The following is a 20013-nucleotide window of genomic DNA, read 5'->3' on the forward strand; positions in this document are numbered from 1 at the left end:
ACAGATCCCAGAACAGTTTGAACCAAATGCTAACACTATTCTTGATGATCCGCCGCCGGAACATCATGAAACCCTTGCTGAACAGATGGAAGATGATCCCACAGGCCATGCTACTGACCTGCCAAGCCCGGCTAAAACTGTAGATAAACCGCCAAGCCCAGTCAAAGCGGTTGATGACCAATCATATGATGTCATTGTTACTGGTTTAGGTTACACAACTCATGGTAATCCCGTTGCTTTATCAAAACATAGCGCCAAGGAAGATTTTGCTGCTATGGATAAGGGCAAGTGGAAAACTGATTTGGAAAGCTATGCCCACCTCAGCACCCAAGATATCCACTCTGGGTTTTTAAACCGCCTGTACACAAGCCGCGACTATGAAGCTGGTTTAGTGAACCTGATGAAAGAGCGATATGAGGTAAATACTGTTAACTCTACATAATTGTTTCTCTCTTGTATCCGATTTCTAATATCAACTCTAGTAGCCCCCAAGGGCCGGTTTATGATATCAATGTAAACCGGGACTTTGTAATACTTCCAACTTCGTCTGCGTAGCCCCCAAGGGCCGGTTTATCTTTTCAGGATGAACCAGGACTTTTAGAGTATTAATCTTGCAAGTTTTGTTTGTGTAGCCCCCAAGGGCCGGTTTATCTCTTTGAGATGAATCAGGACTGTATTGTTGAGCAAATATACATTAGCCCCCAAGTGCCAAGAATAATACTTGAATTGATCTTGGGACTTTAGAAGAGAAATTTGATAAGAAGCAATAGGCATTAGCCCCCAAGTGACAAGTGTATAACTTTTTATGTGCTTGGTACTTCAAAATGCTGCTAACTCATAACATGTATGTCTCTTACAGGCTGAGTTGAGCAAAAAGGAATCTCAAACCGCTGATCTTCAAGAAAATATCAAGTCCCAACAAGCAGAAACTTCCAAAGCCAAAGAGGAGCTAACCAGTGCCTTAGTAGCCATGGAGAAATTGAAGGAAAACTTCAAGAAGGAGCGGGCAGACTGGGACATAGAGAAGACCACACTACAAAAGAGGGATTAGGATGCAGAAGCAGCCCTTAATCCGGTGGTAGAAGAGCTGACTGGTTTGACACGGCAAATAAATGCCATGACCATTGCTGTGTTTGGTAAGTACCCTTAGTATAAGTTGTTAACATGTATTATCCTATGAAGTGCCGGTTTATTGATGTACGTAATGATGCAGGATCTCGCATTACCCATCTCGGCTCTGATATGCAGAAGAAATTGAAGGTTGCCTATACTCTTATAGAGCAATTATATACTGGCGCGCAACGGATCATTTGTACTGCCTCTCATAACAAACCGCCCCCAACCTTGATCAAGGAAACATTAGAGAAGCTATCAATGTTGCCTTCCTGGTTTGAGGAGTTAGAAAGATCAGCTGCAAGGGCAGGTGCTCTAACTGCGCTAATCCGGGCTAAAGCATGGATACCAGATCTTGACCCGACTGATATAGGAAGCGGCTATCTGAGCATAAAGGAGGATGGTTCAGATTTTGACAATGATGATCTTCAAACTTTGACGAAAGAAATGCACCCATTGCGAGCAAATTGGCTGAAGAGACAGACCTCTCTCATTACCAGGCGGTTTATGACGCCGACAACAAATGGGTTAATGCGCCAACTCATGATGTGGAAAATCTTATCCCGCCAATCCGTAAGCATACCTACGCCCCTGATGTTGAACCCTCCACACTTATAAGTGGCGAACCTATATTCAAGGCCCTAACTGGAATTGACTGGACAACCATTGACCTCCATCCGCTGGGTGGAGAGAAGGAGGATGAACCGGCGCAGGATGATCCACAGCCATCCAGTTGGCCCGGCGAAGAGTCATGATCCGTAGGCCGGTTTAGCCTTCTGCATACTGCAACACGTGTTGAAAACAATTATCCTTTTGGGCCTCAAAGCACCTTGTAATAGTCTAGTGATAACTCCTTATCTGCTATGCCATCGTGTATTTGTACTTTGCATGACACTGTTAATCCGCCATTTTAATATGTGTTGTGTCTGCTTATGATATTTTAGCACCATGGAATCTGCCTTTGCAAAAAACAGAAAAACGCCTAGCGGTGTACCGCTAGACAGGTTATCTTGCCAAATAACATAGTTTATAACCATGGCTAGGCGTAAAAATAACCATATGTAATATAAAACATACCATACCTGTGATATTTTATCACACTGCTGGATCAGCAAAGCAGTATAATAAGGGTGACAACCCATAAATTGAATATTGATTTTCCTCAGCTGTTGCTGGTTTATGAACAGGCCCAGAACATGTTTAAATAGCATAGATAAATTACACTCATAAAGCATTCTAAATCGAAAAAATCAAAAAAGTTTGAAGCAGTTATAATTGTGATGTTGCAATGATCAAGAGGGTTGAAGCGATGGTTCGAATACGGCCAAAGCCCCCAAGTGATTTCCCTGGTGGCCTTATGCCTATCAAGAGGTGTAGCTATGGTTTGAATACTATCGTGGAAACGTCACAGCAGATGTCCTAGTGTGAGGACTTAGTCATGGAGCCATCGCGTTGCGGTTAGCTTAAAGGGGTTAAACCGGACAAAGGACACGGGAGTTATACTAGTTTGGCCCCTTGCGGTGAAGGTAAAGGCCTAATCAAGTTGAAGGTGATATTGCTAGGGTTTCGATGACCAGGGAGCGAATCTGCTAAGCTTGGTTCTCTATCTGATCTTTCTTGTCCCTAAACCGTCGCCGGGCCGTCCCTTTATATACACAGGGACGCCCGGCGGTTTACAGAGTCCCGGATGGCTCATAATCGTGTCCGGCTCAGTTTCTACCCTTTCTTATCTTACAATACAAGTTATACATCTATGGTGGTTTATTCCTATGGATCATAATCCGCCTTTGGGCCTTGGTCCCTCTTGTTAGCTCTCCTTCATAAAGCGTCGTACTCCTTCTCCTCGTGGGCTATGATAGGAATAACTCACTATGAGTATAATCCGGCCCCTCCTGGGCAGTTTATATTCAATAGTTATATCCCCAAAAGTCGCCCTGTCCTAGCTCGCCTTGGTGTCAATTCCGATGAGCTTAACCCATTCCACGACCAATCACCACCACCACCTGGCCCACTGCACGCAGGCGCACCTAAGAGACTCACCATGTCGACCCGAGCTTCTTGGAACCCCAAGTTCCTTAGAGGCTGAAGCCCTCCACCGCGTTGTCGTCATCTTTAGCAAGGTGAGCATGTGCCGGACCCTCTCATAGTCTCCATTGTCCTTGTCTCACAGGCACACATCTCACTGACCCCCTTTGCTTGTCCAGGAGCACTCGGATTCGAACAAACGCTCCGTCCCCGAAGCTCAACGGCCACACACCTCTCCGGCAGGCCGTGACTACCGTTCTCGTCGTCCCCGATGACCACGTGTGCACTAGAGGATCCACCGCATCAAGACAAGCCCCTTCCTGCTCTCCTTAATCATTGAGGAGCACCGAAGCTCCATTTTCGGCGAGATCCCAGCCGCCCGCCACCACATATGCATTTTTTGGCGAATCCCCTATGACCAACTCCGGCGAGGATCCTAATCCTAGCCCAATAAACATCAAGCGTCAGATCTCACTTGATCCAACAGCCCACAGTGCACATAGTCCCTAACCGGTACTAGCCAATCATGAGCCGCCACATCATCAACCTTATCCAGAAGATTATCCACTCATTTTTTTTTTCACTTAAATGGCACTTTTACAAAAGCCCGATACTTAATCCATCATAACTTTCATTCTGTTAATCCGAATTTAGTGAATCTTTTTGTAAAATGATCCTTATCAAAAACACTTTCACGTAGACCAAGAATATTTAAATTTTGAGGTAAATACACAGGGAGTCTTAGAACTTGCACGTGACGATCAGTTTGGTGTACAAACATGCAAAATATGTGTTTCTAGTCATCAAACTTGCACGGGCATGGAAATATGGTCACATTTCCCGTACGTGGGTATATTCGCTCGTTGAAGCGCAGTGGACGTAATGTTTTTATTGCAGAAACACCATTGTTTTTTTAAATTCATACAAAAGCCCGTGATTGTAAACATAGTTGTCGGCTGGGTCCCACCCGTTAGTGTAAGCTGCAAACAAATTGGGCTGCAAAACGCTACGGTGGGAGCTCGAATCGGTGCCATGTTGCATTACGGCGGGCATCCTAACAACCCCACCTGATCTTGCTTCATGTTTAATATGGACAACTAAGTTATATATCCTTTAGGATAAAAGTTCACATTCTCAAGTATATTTTCTTTTCTCTAGATTTTCAAATTTAAAATTATTCGGTTTAAAAAAATCTACGCGAACTTTTCCGAAACAAAAGTATGTACCTTCATTTTGCAACATATTTTCTTTTATCTTGATTTTTCAATTTAAAATTATTGAAATTCAAACAAAAATTTAGTTGATCTGTCGAGAAAATTTATATACATTCATTCTAACCTATATTTTCTTTTATCTAGATTTTCAAACTTAAAACTGTTCGAATTAAAACAAAATTTCCATTCATTTCTCCAAAAGAAATTAACGTACATACATTATGAACTATATTTTCTTTTAACTTCATTACTCGAATTCAACAACAATTAGTTGATTTGTCCAAAAAATTGCGTACATCCATTATGAACTATAATTTTTTTATCTAGATTATAAATTTTAGAATTACTCAAATTCACACAAAATCATTTATTTCTTTGAAAAATAGGTACACTGATTGTGGACTATATATCCATTATGTAGATTTTTTAATTTAAAATTATCCCAATTCAACAGAAAATTAACTGATTTGACCAAAAAATTCACGTACCTTCATTCTGACTATATTTTCATTTAAATAGATTTTCGAAATTATTTGAATTCAAAAAAGTGTCTATTGATTATTTCCAAATAAATTTAAGTACATTTTTCATTTATATAGGCGAATTCCAGTAGGTCGTTGGTTTGAATCCCACCTAGCATAGCATTTTTTATTTTATTCGAGAATTTTTTTGTGTATAAATAAATAAAATGTAAGGGTGCTTTCTGGTAAAAAATAATGTGTGCAGATTACCCACCGCCTCAGCCACTAACAGTGGGTGCACGCCATGTTGGCATGCCACGCATGCATGGGATACTGCTTGATACCATAGAAAGCACTCTATATGAACGTGAGGGCAAGTTACATGACCAGAAACATGTATTTTGCAAGTTTATGCTCCAAACTGACCATTGCGTGCAAGTTCTATGACTCTCAGTGTCTTTACCTCTTAAATTTTGATAGAATGAATTTAATATTCAAATTTAAATAGAATGAATTTGAATTTAAATTGGGCATAATTTGCAATTTAGAGATCCAAATAAATTGACTCTTTTTGCAGAATGAACGTGGTGAGTTGTAGTTTAAACTTAGCTATTGTAGTCCAAATTTAAACAAGTTAAAATTTGAATATAGTTTAAATAGTAGATATAATTCAAACAGTATTTAATCCCAAATCTAGTTTAATCTTGAGATAAATAATGTTTATTAGAATAATTATTTGGCAACCTACTTCAGAAACTTAAATGGTCTTTAGTAATTATTTTTGGATTATTATCTCACTTTAGGAAAATTCAAATAGTGTTTTAAGTTAATTTAAACTTAGTCTAGGTATAACTTAAAAACAATGGGTTCAATTGGACTAGTACCTTTTGCATTACAATTACTAAACCAAATTAAACCTAGTAATTATCTTGGAGTTAATGGTTGAATATAGGGAATTGAACTTAATTTGAATTTAGTCGAGACTTGAAAACTATTTGCACTTATTAAATATATTTGGATTTTAAACTTGATATTAGTTCAAACTTGAATAAGGGTTAAATAATAACATCAGTAAATAATTTTGGATTTACATTTTAGTTAGTTTAAACTTGAAATTAAATAAATAACCTTAGTAAATATATTGGATTTGTATTTGACTTTATAGGAAACAATAAATGTAATTAAGATGGGTTTGAAATTGGCTTAGTAAATTATGAAAGCATTCATGATTCAGTTTAACCCTGTAAACACAAACTTACGGGAACCAAATCAAATTTTGAAGTCAGTTCAATTTGAATTCGAATAAGATGAACCCTAATTCATATTCAAATTGAATTGCAAGTGAAACTAATTTAATGAACCTAGATGAAACTTATTGAACTCGGGATGAAACCTAGACACCTTGTGTGTATTCAGACTCCTGAAAGGTCAAAAAGTTTTAATTGTCATCCAAACTTGAACATGAATTTGGTTTGTCCATTATTCATAGACCATGACTCATGTTGTTAAGATTCTTCTTGATTGGATCTGACAACCACAACCTTGCATCAGATACTCCTTATGTGATGAACCCTTTTATTGACACATGCATGTCAACCCTTATGTCACTGATATCTACTACGCAACTTTATTACTCGTAGACTCTGTTGTTTCTCCAAGTGTAGAATTTTGCAGGACAACAACAAGTTTCCCTCAAGTGGATGACCTAAGGTTTATCAATCTGTGGGATGTGTAAGATGAATATGGTCTCTCTCAAACAAACCTCTAATCAAATACAAGAAATCTCTTGTGTCCCCAACACACCCAATACAATGGTAAATTGTATAGGTGCACTAGTTCGGCGAAGAGATGGTGATACAAGTGTAGTATGGATAGTAAATATAGGCTTTTGTAGTCTGAAATGATAAACACAGCAAGGTAACAAGTAGCAAAAGTGAGCACAAATGGTATTTCAATACTTGGAATCAAGGCCTAGGGTCCATACTTTCACTAGTGCAATCCCTCAACAGTGATAACATAATTGAATCATATAACAATCCCTCAACGTGTGACAAAGGATCGCTCCAAAGTTTCTGTCAGAGAACGTAGGACAAAAACGTGTATCAACTGCTATGCCTAGATTACTCCAATGTCACCTCGGGAATCTGCAAGTTGATTACCCAAACATATATCAAGTGACTCAATAGAGTACCCCATTGTCAACGCGGGTATCCACATGCAAGACATATATCAAGTGATCTCGAAATCCAATATTCAATCCAACGTAATGGAACCTCAAAGAGCAAGACTCAATTCATAAAAACAAGATGGAGAGGGGAAAACACCATATGATCCGACTATATTAACAAAGCCCATGGTTACATTAGGATCATGCCGAATCAAGAACACGCGAGAGAGAGAGGGAGATCAAATACATAGCCCCAAGGGTGGAATACTCCCTCCTCGTCATGGAGACCATCGATGATGAATATGGCCTCTAGAGATGATTTCCCCCTCCGGCAGGGTGCCGGAATAGGCCTCCAGATGGGATATCTTCGGAACAGAGGCTTGCGGTGGCGGCGTGAAAGTTTTAGGTTTCTTTCTAGGGTTTTTGGTATCATTGGAATTTTTGGCGTTTATTTCATGTCGAGGAGATTTACATGGGACCCACAAGCTCAAACGCCCCTCGCTACCCCTAGGGCGTGCAGGGTGAGCTCGTTGCTCCCTTGTGGGTCTTTTGATCCTTCTTTGAAGATTTGGGGTCTCTTATGTTCCAAAAAATCACCATAAAGTTTATATCCATCCGAGAACTTCTATTTCTGCACAAAAATAACACCATGGTAGTTCTACTAAAAACAACGTCAGCCCAAGTTAGTTTCATTCAAATCATATAAAAGTGCAACGAAGCCATATAAAATTGTTGTAAACATGACATTAATACTTCATAAATTATAGATAAGGTGGACACGTATCAGGATCCCCAAGCTTAATTCCTGCTCATCCGCAAGTAGGTAAATGATAAAAGAGATAATTTATGAAGTGTGAATGCCTACATAGTGCATAAGTTTGATCAATGATAATTCCAAACACATTTTCTAGCATCATTATATATCATAAACAGTAGCTCATCTCATAAAACTCATCATGGTAATTGAGCAATCAATTCACATGTTCAAACAACACATTCTCTTGAAACTTAACAACCTATGTTTTTAGTGAAAAAACAACTTCAATTCACCTTATTTTCTGCAAAGTCTAAGTAAGAGCTCCACATACTCAATGATCATATAGTCTTCAATGATTGCTAATACCCAAAGCATATTTTTAGAACAAATAGTATCCATCGAACACAGAGAAATATAGGGGCTTAATGTGTCGCCTCCCAACTCATTTATCATAGAGATAATTGTCAACAATAATAATTCATGATCAAATATATTTGAATGGATATATGTGTCTAGATCTTTCCCCACCACATGATGCTTGCCAAGATAATAATGAGGTTGAAACAAGAAGTCGACTCAACAAAAATAAAATTGATAGAAAAAAGTAAAAGATGTGCCCTTCGCAGGGGGAATCATGGATTTTTCTTATGTGCCAGAGTTCATTGCTTAAAACATAGATGCATACATTTTGAGTGGTGTGCTTTTCAATGTCACGACTAAGGATTTAAATATCTTCCATGGTAAACAAATTATTGGCGGTTCCCATGCGGAAATGAAAAGTTTACTCCCCCTCAACCATACAAACACAAGCCATGGCTAGCCGAATTCACGGGTGCCCTCCAAACAATCAACTTTTCAGGGGAGTTTATTTTACTATACCTTTATTTTTTTTATTTAACGAGGCCAGGCATCCCAATTACCGGCCTCTCTCGTGAAAGGACAAGTGAATAAACACCCATCATCTGAATAACCCACTTAACAAGGAAGATACTGACTGCCCCATCGCTCCATGAGCTGTGCGGGCACACAAAACATATGTTCATTTGAAGGTTTTAGAGATGGCACAAGCAAATTTGCTTGGAACGGTAGGGTAATACATAGGTAGATATGGTGGACACTCATGGAAAAAACTTGGATCAAGTATTTTGGATGCACAAGCAGTATTCTCGCTTAGTACAGAAATTTTGGCTAGCAAAGATTATAAACAAGCACCACATGTTAGAGGATCCGTAACAATATAACTTCGATGCAAATATACACAACCATAACTCATTACGTTGTCTTCCTTGTACAACTTCAACTAATTTGATCAATTTTGAAAATGATCAATGGGTATTCACAATCATAAAAGATGTCCAAGTTAATAAATTGCATGTGAAATTTCTCTTTCATATACTAACCATTCATGATTTTCTTGTATGTCCAATATTTTGATTTTCAAACTTCAATAAATTTTACTTTCTAAACCCAATGTGAAACTACTACTAGGCATCATACAAGCATATGAAGCATATATAATTTCAAATTTATGATATTCAATTCATTCAACAATTTACTCTTAGGATATAAATGAAGCACAAGAGTAAACGATTAACTACTCCAGATATAAGTGAGGATCAAATGAGTAGTTAAATAATTAAGTAGCTATGTGAGGAATCCCTCTCATTTAAAATTTTTAAGATCTAAGTATTTTATTCAAATAGCAAACAAATATAAAAAGACACTCCAAGAATAGCACATATCATGTGAACAAGTAAAAACTTAGGCTCAACAGAAACTAACCAATAGTTGTTGGTGAAGAAAGGTGGGATGCCTAGGGCATCCCCAAGATTAGTTGCTTGAGACTTCTGGGAATATTATCTTGGAGCCTTGGGCATCCCCAAGCTTGAGCTCTTGTGTCTCATTAATTCATCTCATATCACGGTTTCTCCTAAATCTTAAAAACTCCATCCACACAAAACTCAACAAGAACTCATGAGATAAGTTAGTATAAATCAATCCAAAACCTTATCATTCTCTATTATAAAAAATACTAAAATTATAATTAAACATTGCATTCCAAATGACTGTGCATATTTAATAGTCCTATCCTCAAATTTAATCACTAAACAAGCAAACATAACAACAATCTATCTAAACAGATAATCTATAAAGGATGAAGCAAAATTCATACTTCCTTAACTCCAAAAATTATAAAAAAATTACCACACCATAGAAAATTTTTTATAGCTTACTGTGTCAAAATTTCAAGATTTTATTACATTCTCACTTTTCTGAAGAATTCAGATAATATTAGAAAACTTTTGGTTTTGAAACAACAACTGATGGACATACAAACTAAGCATGGTAAAGGCTATACTTGACACTTTTATTGAAGAAGAGATACAAACATTATTCTAAATAACATGAAGCTCCAAGCAAAACACATATCATCTCATGAATAAAAAAAGAGCTCCAAGTGTGGTTACTGATAATGTTGAAGACAAAAGAGGCGATGCCTTCCGGGGCATCCCCAAGCTTAGACGCTTGAGTAATCCTCGGATATTACCTTGGAGTGCCTTGGGAATCCCCAAGCTTAGGGTCTAGCCACTCCTTATTCTCCTCATATTGATATTTCACTCAAAACTTAGCGGAACTTCGTGAGATGCATTATTATGATGAAGAGAAAATCATTCAGATTGGTACTGTCAAGACAAGATTCATAATTGTTCTCACACAATGCCTACTGCACCCTATCATTTCTACAATTTATATTGACCAATATAAGTCATAGAAGCTATAAACAAGCAAACTAAGCACCAAAAATAGAATTTGTCAAAAATAAAACAGTCTGTAATGATCTGAACAAAAATCATACTTATGTACCTCCAAAAATTCTAAACAATCAGGATAACATAGGACATTTTTATATCAATCATGTGTAAAAAATTCAGAATTTTAGCTCATCCTAGTGAATCATAGTAATTCTTGCACTGGGCGCAAAAGTTTTTGCTTTTGCACAGAATCAATTCAACTATCATCCAAATAATCCAAATGCTTTACTTGGCACATTATTGAAACAAAAGCTATAAAGCATGATTACTACAGTAGTTTAATCACGTTAACAGACAAAAATGGTAGGTATAAGTATTGGTTTGTCTCGCAACAAGCGCTTTTCTTTAATGCTTTTTAGCTAGGCATGATGATTTCAATAATGCTCACATAATAATAGGAATTGAAACATATAAGAGAGCATCATGAATGACATGGCAAGCACATTTAAGCCTAACCCACTTCCTATGAAATACAGATTTTGTGAGCAAACAATTTAAGGGAGGAAGAATCAACTATCATATGAAGGCAAAACAAGCATGACTTCAAAACTTTCCACACATAGAGTGGAAACTTGATAGTATTGAGATATGTAAAATCATATGTTCCCCTTTCATAATAATTTTCAATAGCATAATGAATAAATTCAATAATATAGCTATCACATAAAGCATTCTTTTTCATAATCCACATCCATAAAAAATTTACTACACTCAACATAAGAAAACATCTACTCATCAATAATAGTGGGAGCAAACTCAACAAAATTGAATATTAAAATCATGATGACAAGTTTCATGGTTATCATTATTCTTTATATCATAAGTATCATCACAATAATCATCATCGATAGCAACTTTGGTGTCATGATCAATTGAAACCTCTTCTAAAATAGTGGATTCATCATTAAATAAAGTCATGACCTCTCTGTCGTTGTTTTGTCATGGCAGATGCCCTTGTGATAGGACTTTGTCGTGAGGGCATCGTCGCTAAGTGGAAGCTTGAATGGGGTTGATCGTAATCGAGAGACAAGGGTTTACCCAGGTTGGGCCTCTCACGTGGAGGTAAAAGCCTACTCCTACTTGATTTCTATTGATGATTGTGATCTCGATTACAAGGGTGAAACTTGGCTAACCTAGTACTCGAGAGATTGTAACTTAGTCCTTCCTGCCTCAGGGGCTCCCATTTATATATAGGTTGAGGCCCTAGGCTTACAACAGAGTCCGAGTCGTATTATAACCCGTGTCTAAGATGTTTCCTACTTGTCATGCTTCCTAAGTAAGGAAGCTTCCTTCGGTGACTTATACTTCTCGGCCACGAGCCGCCACCTTCAAGTACTTGGGCCCCGAGTCGGCCCACTCTATAGGCCGCCTGGCAAGCCTTGAGGTCTTCAACGCCACATCCCATCTTGAGTCTTGCTCATGAACCGCCATTGGATAACCCGACCCAACTAGAGGGGTCATATCGTGGGGTCAAATCCCCAACATTAGCCCCCAGATTGATTTGAATTCATTCATGTCAATCTTCAGTCTGATGGACATGGTGGGTTATATTCCCATCACATATGCATCATCTCCGGGACTTAAACTTCCGGCTTATGATAATTCCATACTTGTTATTCTTCCATGTCTTTGAATCATGACGTCACTCTCCAGATTTCTGGGAACTCTGGCATGATATCATAATGGATCTTTGTGTATATTTGTTAGGCCCGAGAATCGAGTCCTCCTTTACTCGAAAAGTTACTGTGTCTCCTCTATTTTCGCGCCTGCCTCTTCTCCTTCTCCTTTTTCCATATACATATACCCGAGGCGACTCTTTCTTAACTTTTACCACATCAGCCCCTCGCTTCTTTTTCTTCCTCGCACCCAAGCCATCTGCGACCAAAGCTCTACGCCACCACGCGACCTCAGGCGCTCTGACGATGCCAACCGCTTCCATGAACCTGCATGCACCACCATTGACACCGCCCAAGAACACCTTGGAGCTTCCGCCACATCTAGGTACGTCTCATTCTTTCTCCTTGATCTGTAACAATCTCTTATCCGCTCGCCTAGTTCATCGGTGTTCTTCAATCCTCATAGGTCGTGCCACCATTGCCTGTTGTTTAGATCTAGTTTCAAGTACCTTTCTTGTAGAAAATACTCTGTTGCTAGCTGTAGTGCCTTTTTTGCATCTAGGAGCTTCAGATCCTCATTAGACACTACGAATAGACTAGCTGCTACTTCCACTGCCCATCTTAGGTTTAGCAAATATCTTCCTTTTTGAACTGTTTTGTAGTTATGTAATTGCAAACATTTCAGTAGAAACTTGTTTGTTCAACACTTAGCTGGAATTTAGAGTTCCCAACTTAAGATGAGTCGCCTTGCGTCTTGCCTGCTCGTCATTGTGTATTATAAGTCGCCTGTTGTGGAAGTCATAGTTGTTCCTCCATTAAGCCGCCTTGTAATCGGGGGGGGCTCATTAGTAACTGAATAAGCATGTTGATTCGCCCTTTGATTGTAGCCATTTTACTACGCCGCCAACTTATTGTATGAACCATCAGGTGACTTGTCATTCATAAATGACTCGCCTTTTATATTTTGTCTGTGGTTCTTATCATTTAGGCGACTCATCATGTCAAAAACCACAACTTGCAACTAGGCGAAGTCTCAAGTATCCACCCATATGCTCAATGATCTGGTGACTAAAGGTTTATTGTCGGCTCAAGATGTGGTTGGCTGGCGAGCACCAAAAGGAGAAAATCCCCCTCAGCCTAGTCAAGGAGAGATTATTCTCTTTGCAGACCACCTCAAAAGAGGCTTTTCACCACCTGGCTCAAAATTCCTTAGAGATTTCCTCAGTTTTTTTGACCTCCATCTTTAAGTCATTGGACCAAACTCGATGACCAACATGTGCCAGCTTCAAGTGTTTTGCGAGGTCTATCTTCAGACAGAGCCAACTGTTGCTCTCTTTTGAGAGTTTTTCTACATCAACCATCGAACTGAGTGTGCAGACGGCCCCATCATTAAAATTGGCGGGTGTCACTCCAGAGATGAAAAGATTGTCCTTTTCCATAGGTCAAATTGGCGAGTCATCCAAAGGATGGAATGCAATGCGGTTCTACTGTAAGAACACTGCCCCTACCGATGAGAACCCCATGCCGGGTTATATATTGGATCGTCTAAATGCAACCCTTGCCTTTTCGGGTTGGGGTACTGATGAACAATGTCAACAAATCACCCCCTCTATTCCAAGATAAGGGCCTTGAAGGCAAACAGACTCACCGAAGTTAACTTAACCCGGTGCTGGATCAGTTGGTCGGTTCAACCATTAAGTTGCTGGACTGACTTAATGTGTAATTATTCCAGCAAGTTAAATAACTTGCAACGCTTCACTCAAGTCGATTTGACCAAATCTGAAGTTAACAAGGCCACCAAGAAGCTACTAGACGAGCCCCAGGAAAAATGCTCCAAACCTGGGCTTGCTCCCTTTTACTTGAAGAACCCTATGCCTCCAGTAAGTGTCTTTGCATTGTTCTTATTTATTCTGCATTTGACTTGCTCATCGTAATACTGATTTTTGTCTTGTCACAATCGCATGCAACTGATGTATTCTGGAGGAGGAAAGAGCCACATAAGTCCAAAACCGCCACGGCTATAAAAACAAATGAGCCGGCAGCTGGAGAGGAGTCACCGGTGGCTGATGATGAGTTGGAGGTAGAACTTGATTCCCTTGGACGTCTTTTTATTGAACTTGCTGACGCCTCTTATTCTCAGGATAACACTGAAGCGAGTCGAGCTGGCGACACTGAGGTTATTTCAATTGCATCCATCCTGGAACACTTATTTGTGAAGAAAACAAGACGGACCATGAGAAAATTGTTGTTTTCTCACCCAGATGCTTACTTAGATATACAATTTTAGTTGAAGAAATCACATCATGTTGGTACATCAACATGCCATACTCAAAGCGGCTCTGGGGAAATGGTCACCGGCTTATCTGACGCGCCAGTTACCCGTAAGTGACGTACTAAGGTGCCTCACTGTCCAACTTCATCTGTTCCACGAGTCAGCCTTATTAGGCGACCTCTTAACCCGTGTAATTCAAATTATCAGGAGTCACCACCATCATCTGGAGACTCAACTGCTTCAAAACTCCCACCTTTTGTCATCAAGTTGGATAAGTATTTATAAAAAGGTATTCTTTATCATAAGCATTGCTTCATTTATTTGAATATGCTTCATGAATCCATAGGGCCAAAGCCAAGAAGAGGAAAATTGACGAGTCATCTTCGACTCCTCTGTAGGATCTAGAAGTAGATGTGTCTAGAGGGGGGTGATTAGACACTTTGTGCTAAAGTTGCAATTTTTAAGCTTTTTCGGTTTAAGTGGAGTTTAGGCACAATTTCAACACACACAATATATATCAAGCAAGCATGCAAAGAGTATATGAGCAGCGGAATGTAAAGCATGCAAGTTACAAGAATGTAAAGGGAAGGGTTTGGAGATTTCAAACGCAATTGAAGACACAGATGTTTTTCCCGTGGTTTGGATAGGTGGTGCTATCCTACATCCACGTTGATGGAGACTTCAACCCACGAAGGGTAACGGTTGCGCGAGTCCACATAGGGCTCCACCCAAGGGCAACGGTTGCGCGAGTCCACGAAGGGCTCCACCCACGAAGGGTCCACGAAGAAGCAACCACCCACAAAGGGTCCACGAAGAAGCAACCTTGTCTATCCCACCATGGCCATCGCCCACGAAGGACTTCCCTCACTAGCGGTAGATCTTCATGAAGTAGGCGATCTCCTTGCCCTTACAAACTCCTTGGTTCAACTCCACAATCTTGTCGGAGGCTCCCAAGTGACACCTAGCCAATCTAGGAGACACCACTCTCCAAGAAGTAACAAATGGTGTGTAGGTAATGAACTCCTTGCTCTTGTGCTTCAAATGATAGTCTCCCCAAAACTCAACTCTCTCTCATAGGATTTGGATTTGGTGGAAAGAAGATTTGAGTGGAAAGCAACTTGGGAAGGCTAGAGATCAAGATTCATATGGTAGGAATGGAATGTCTTGGTCTCAACACATGAGTAGGTGGTTTTCTCTCAGAACATATGAGTAGGAATGGTGTGTGTGTTCTGATGGCTCTCTCATCGAATGAGAAGGAGGTGGAGGGGTATATATAGCCTCCACACAAAATCCAACCGTTACACAGTTTTCCAATCTCGGTGGGACCGAATAAATAAACTCGGTCTGACCGAAGTAGTAAACCTAGTGACCGTTAGGAATCTCGGTGGGACTGACATGCAACTCGGTAGGACCGATTCGGTTAGGGTTTGGGCATAACGTAATCTTGGTGAGACCGATTACACAAACTCGGTGAGACCGAATTTGGTAATTAGCTAACCAGAGAGTTGGTTAGGCAAACTCGGTGGGACCGATTTGCTCTTTCGGTGAGACCGAGTGGAACTCGGTGAGACCGAAAAGTTACAAAGGGGAAACACTGAGTTTACATTGCAATCTCGGTGGGACCGAGAATATTGCAATAGGTAACCGAGAGTTTGCAATCCCATCTCGGCGAGACCGAGATCCTTATCGGTAGAACCGAATTGCTAGGGTTTGGTAGTGGCTAATGACAAGTGAAACTCAGTGGCGCCGGATGGGAAGAATCGGTGGGACCGAGTTTGACTTACGGTTTAGGTCAAATGTGAATATGGGAAAGTAGTTGAGGGTTTTGGAGCATATCATTAAGCACATGAAGCAAGAGGCTCATTAAGCAACACCTCATCCCTCCTTGATAGTATTGGCTTTTCCTATGGACTCAATGTGATCTTGGATCACTAAAATATAAAATGAAGAGTCTTGAGCTTGAAGCTTTAGCCAATCCTTTGTCCTTAGCATCTAAGGAGTTCCCACAACTTTTAGTCCATGCCACTCCATTGTTGAACTTATCTGAAACATGCTAGATAGAAGTGTTAGTCCAACAAGAAATATGTTGTCATCAATTATCAAAACCACTTAGGGAGCACTTGTGCTTTCAATCTCCCCCTTTTTGGTAATTGATGGCAACATACATCAAAGCTTTAGATAAAGATATAAAGAACAGCAAGTAAAGCTTTGGAAGAACATGTAGCAAGCATAGGCTCCCCCTACATGTATGCACTCATGTAAATATGAAATATAGAGGCATGTGAGAGCATAACCATGACAGAGTAGGCATCTCTCCTCTTGAACATCAAGCATCTGGGATCCTTGAGTATTTTTCTCTCCCTGTAGATCTCTCTCTCCCCCTTAACAACATCTGGGATCCTTGAGATTTTCTCTCCCTGGAGATCTCTCTCTCCCCCTTAACAACATCTGGGATCCTTGAGATTTTCTCTCCCCCTTAATACTTTTTCTCTCTTGGTGTGATCTCTCTTTCCTACAAGCTTTGATGTGATCTCTCTCTCCCCCTTTGACATCAATTTCCAAGAAGGTTTTTCCTGGAATCCGTCGAATAGGTTTGGTCCTTGAGATTCAGCACAAAGCAGAGTATAAAATTGTGATGCTTGTGGAGGACACGATTCATTGAGTGGAGCTGGATCAGAAGAAATGTAGAACAAGTGGCAAACTGTTTTTCTGATTGTAAAGTCGGTGGCACTGAGTGGCACATTTCGGTGGTACCGAAAAGATTCGGTTGGACCGAAATTTGCAAGTCGGTGAAACCGAGTTTACACAGAGAAAAACACTTGTCTCCTCAGCTCACTAGTCAAGTAAGATCTCACAAAGATTTGCAATGAATTAGCTGAAGGATTTGCAAGGAATTTGATGCAGAAATATGCAGAACAAGAACAAAAAAGAAAAAAAGTGAAAGTTTCTAGATGAAGTTTTTTTTGTTTTTGTTTGAGAGAGAAGGAAACAAATATGCAAGGAACAAATGCAATAACTCAGAAAAGGGACATAAGAGAACTTCATCTAGAATTGGGCGGTGACATAGTCACCTATGTTAGAGTATATTGACTTAGGAGTCAAGTGAGGACACTTGATCATAGGTCATACTCATCGTTTAAGCTCAAAATGGGGTTACCATTTTTCGTTTAAGCATCTTGATGTATTCACATCTTGTTGAGTTGCTTTGTCTCATGTCTTGGAGTAAAGCTTCTCTAAGATGGAATAACATACCTTGGGTGGTGGTGTGGTTCTTGCTCATGTAGTTGAACTTGTGTGGGTGCTCAAGGTTGATGTAGCTCATCAAGAGTTGGGAGCACCACTTGGAGTTTGAGTTCATCTACCTACATGGGTTAGTTCTTGCAAGGAAGAGCACTTGTGTATCCAAAAATGACAATCATGACGCTCAACATAGAATTTGTCAAAGGATATGTTTGAATGGTTTTGTGCTTCCTTGTCTTCAACCACCATTGTGTAGAGTCTTGGTGATATAGAGATTTCTCAAGATGTGAGTGAGTCGCAATCTCATGGAATTAGATTCAACCAAGCACCTACATGGGTTAGATAACATTCAAGGTACAGATATATCCAAGACATAAGATAGTTATCATAAGAGATATATCATGGATTAGTCATAAGCTCATGTCTTGCATGTAGCCAATGGAGTTTCTACTCCAAGTTCGAAGCATCAATGATGTTCAATTCTCCTCTCAACCTGCAAAACACTTTCTCATCAAGCGGTTTAGTGAATATATCCGCTAATTGTTTATCGGTGCGAACATGCTTAAGATTGATGTCACCCTTAGCAACATGATCTCGAATGAAATGATGACGAACTTCAATATGCTTAGTTCGAGAATGTTGTACAGGATTATGACCAATTTTGATAGCACTTTCATTGTCACAAAGCAGTGGAACATGTTTCACATAAATCCCATAATCTTTAAGAGTTTGGGTCATCCAAAGTAATTGAGCACAACATGAACCAGCGGCAATGTATTCCGCTTCGGCGGTGGATAAGGATACCGAGTTTTGTTTCTTGGAAGACCAAGACACAAGAGATCTACCAAGAAATTGACAAGTACCCGAAGTGGACTTTCTAACAACCTTGTCTCTGGCATAATTCGAGTCGGAATAGCCAACAAGATCAAAGGAAGACCTCTTAGGATACCAAATGCCAAAATTTGGTGTATGGATTAAATATCTCACTATCCTTTTCACAGCCTTAAGATGACAATCTTTAGGAGTAGCTTGATATCGTGCACACATGCACACACTTAGCATAATATCGGGACGTGAAGCACATAGATATAACAATGAACCAATCATAGAGCGATAAACCTTTTGATCAACAGGTTCACCATCTTTGGTCAAATCATTATGTCCACTAGTAGGCATGGGTGTAGACATACCTTTGCATTCTTGCATATTGAACTTCTTGAATAAGTCCTTGGTGTACTTTGTTTGAGAGACAAATGTACCTTCCTTAGTTTGCTTGATTTGCAATCCAAGAAAGAATTTGAGTCACTCATCATGGACATCTCAAACTTCTCTGACATTAGCTTTCCAAACTTTTCACTAAAGAGAGGGTTAGTTGAACCAAATATAATGTCATCAACATAAATTTGGCATACAAATAGTTCTCCATTAACCTTTTTAGTAAAAAGAGTAGAATCAATTTTACCAATTTCAAAACCACTTGTAGTAAGGAACTTGGTCAAGCATTTATACCATGCTCTAGGAGCTTGTTTAAGACCATAAAGAGCTTTATGAAGTTTGTAAACATGATTAGGTTTCTTAGGATTGACAAAGCCGGGAGGTTGTTTGACATAAACTTCTTCCTCTATTTCTCCATTTAGAAAAGCACTTTTAATGTCCATTTGGTACAAGGTGATATTATGGTGATTAGCATAGGCAAGTAAGATGCGAATGGACTCAAGTCTAGCAACGGGAGCATATGTCTCACCATAGTACATACCTTCGACTTGTGTGTATCCTTGGGCGACGAGACGTGCTTTGTTGCGGACCACTTGTCCATCTTCATCTTGCTTGTTTCGAAACACCCATTTGGTAACAATGATGTTGTGGTTGTTGTCGGGCTTCTCAACCAATGTCCAAACTTGGTTTCTCTCAAAATTATGTAGCTCTTCATGCATAGCGTTTATCCAATCCGGATCTTCCAATGCTTCTTCAACCTTCATTGGTTCAATGCTAGAGATGAATGAATAGTTTTCACAAAAGTTAGCTAAACGAGTTTTTGAGTGAGTGATTCTCCCGGTTTGTATATCATTGAGGATTTGCTCGATGGGATGATCTTTGGCAATTCTTGCTCGAACTCGTGAGAGCTTTTGCTTGGGTCTTTGTTGAGCATCTTCTTCATCTTGTTCTTCTTCTTGGCCTTCTTCATTGTTGACGTCGTCGTTCTCTTGTCGTGGTGGAGAAGGAGGTTGTTGATGTTCATCTTGACGTACTTCCTCGTTTTCTTCATCTTGGTGTGGCCCACTTGTGGATGCTTCCATGTCGAATCTTGGTTCACCTTGTCGTGAAGTAGAAGCTT

This window comes from Triticum urartu, chromosome 1 (assembly GCF_003073215.2).
Source record: "Triticum urartu cultivar G1812 chromosome 1, Tu2.1, whole genome shotgun sequence".
Classification (NCBI taxonomy): domain Eukaryota; kingdom Viridiplantae; phylum Streptophyta; class Magnoliopsida; order Poales; family Poaceae; genus Triticum; species Triticum urartu.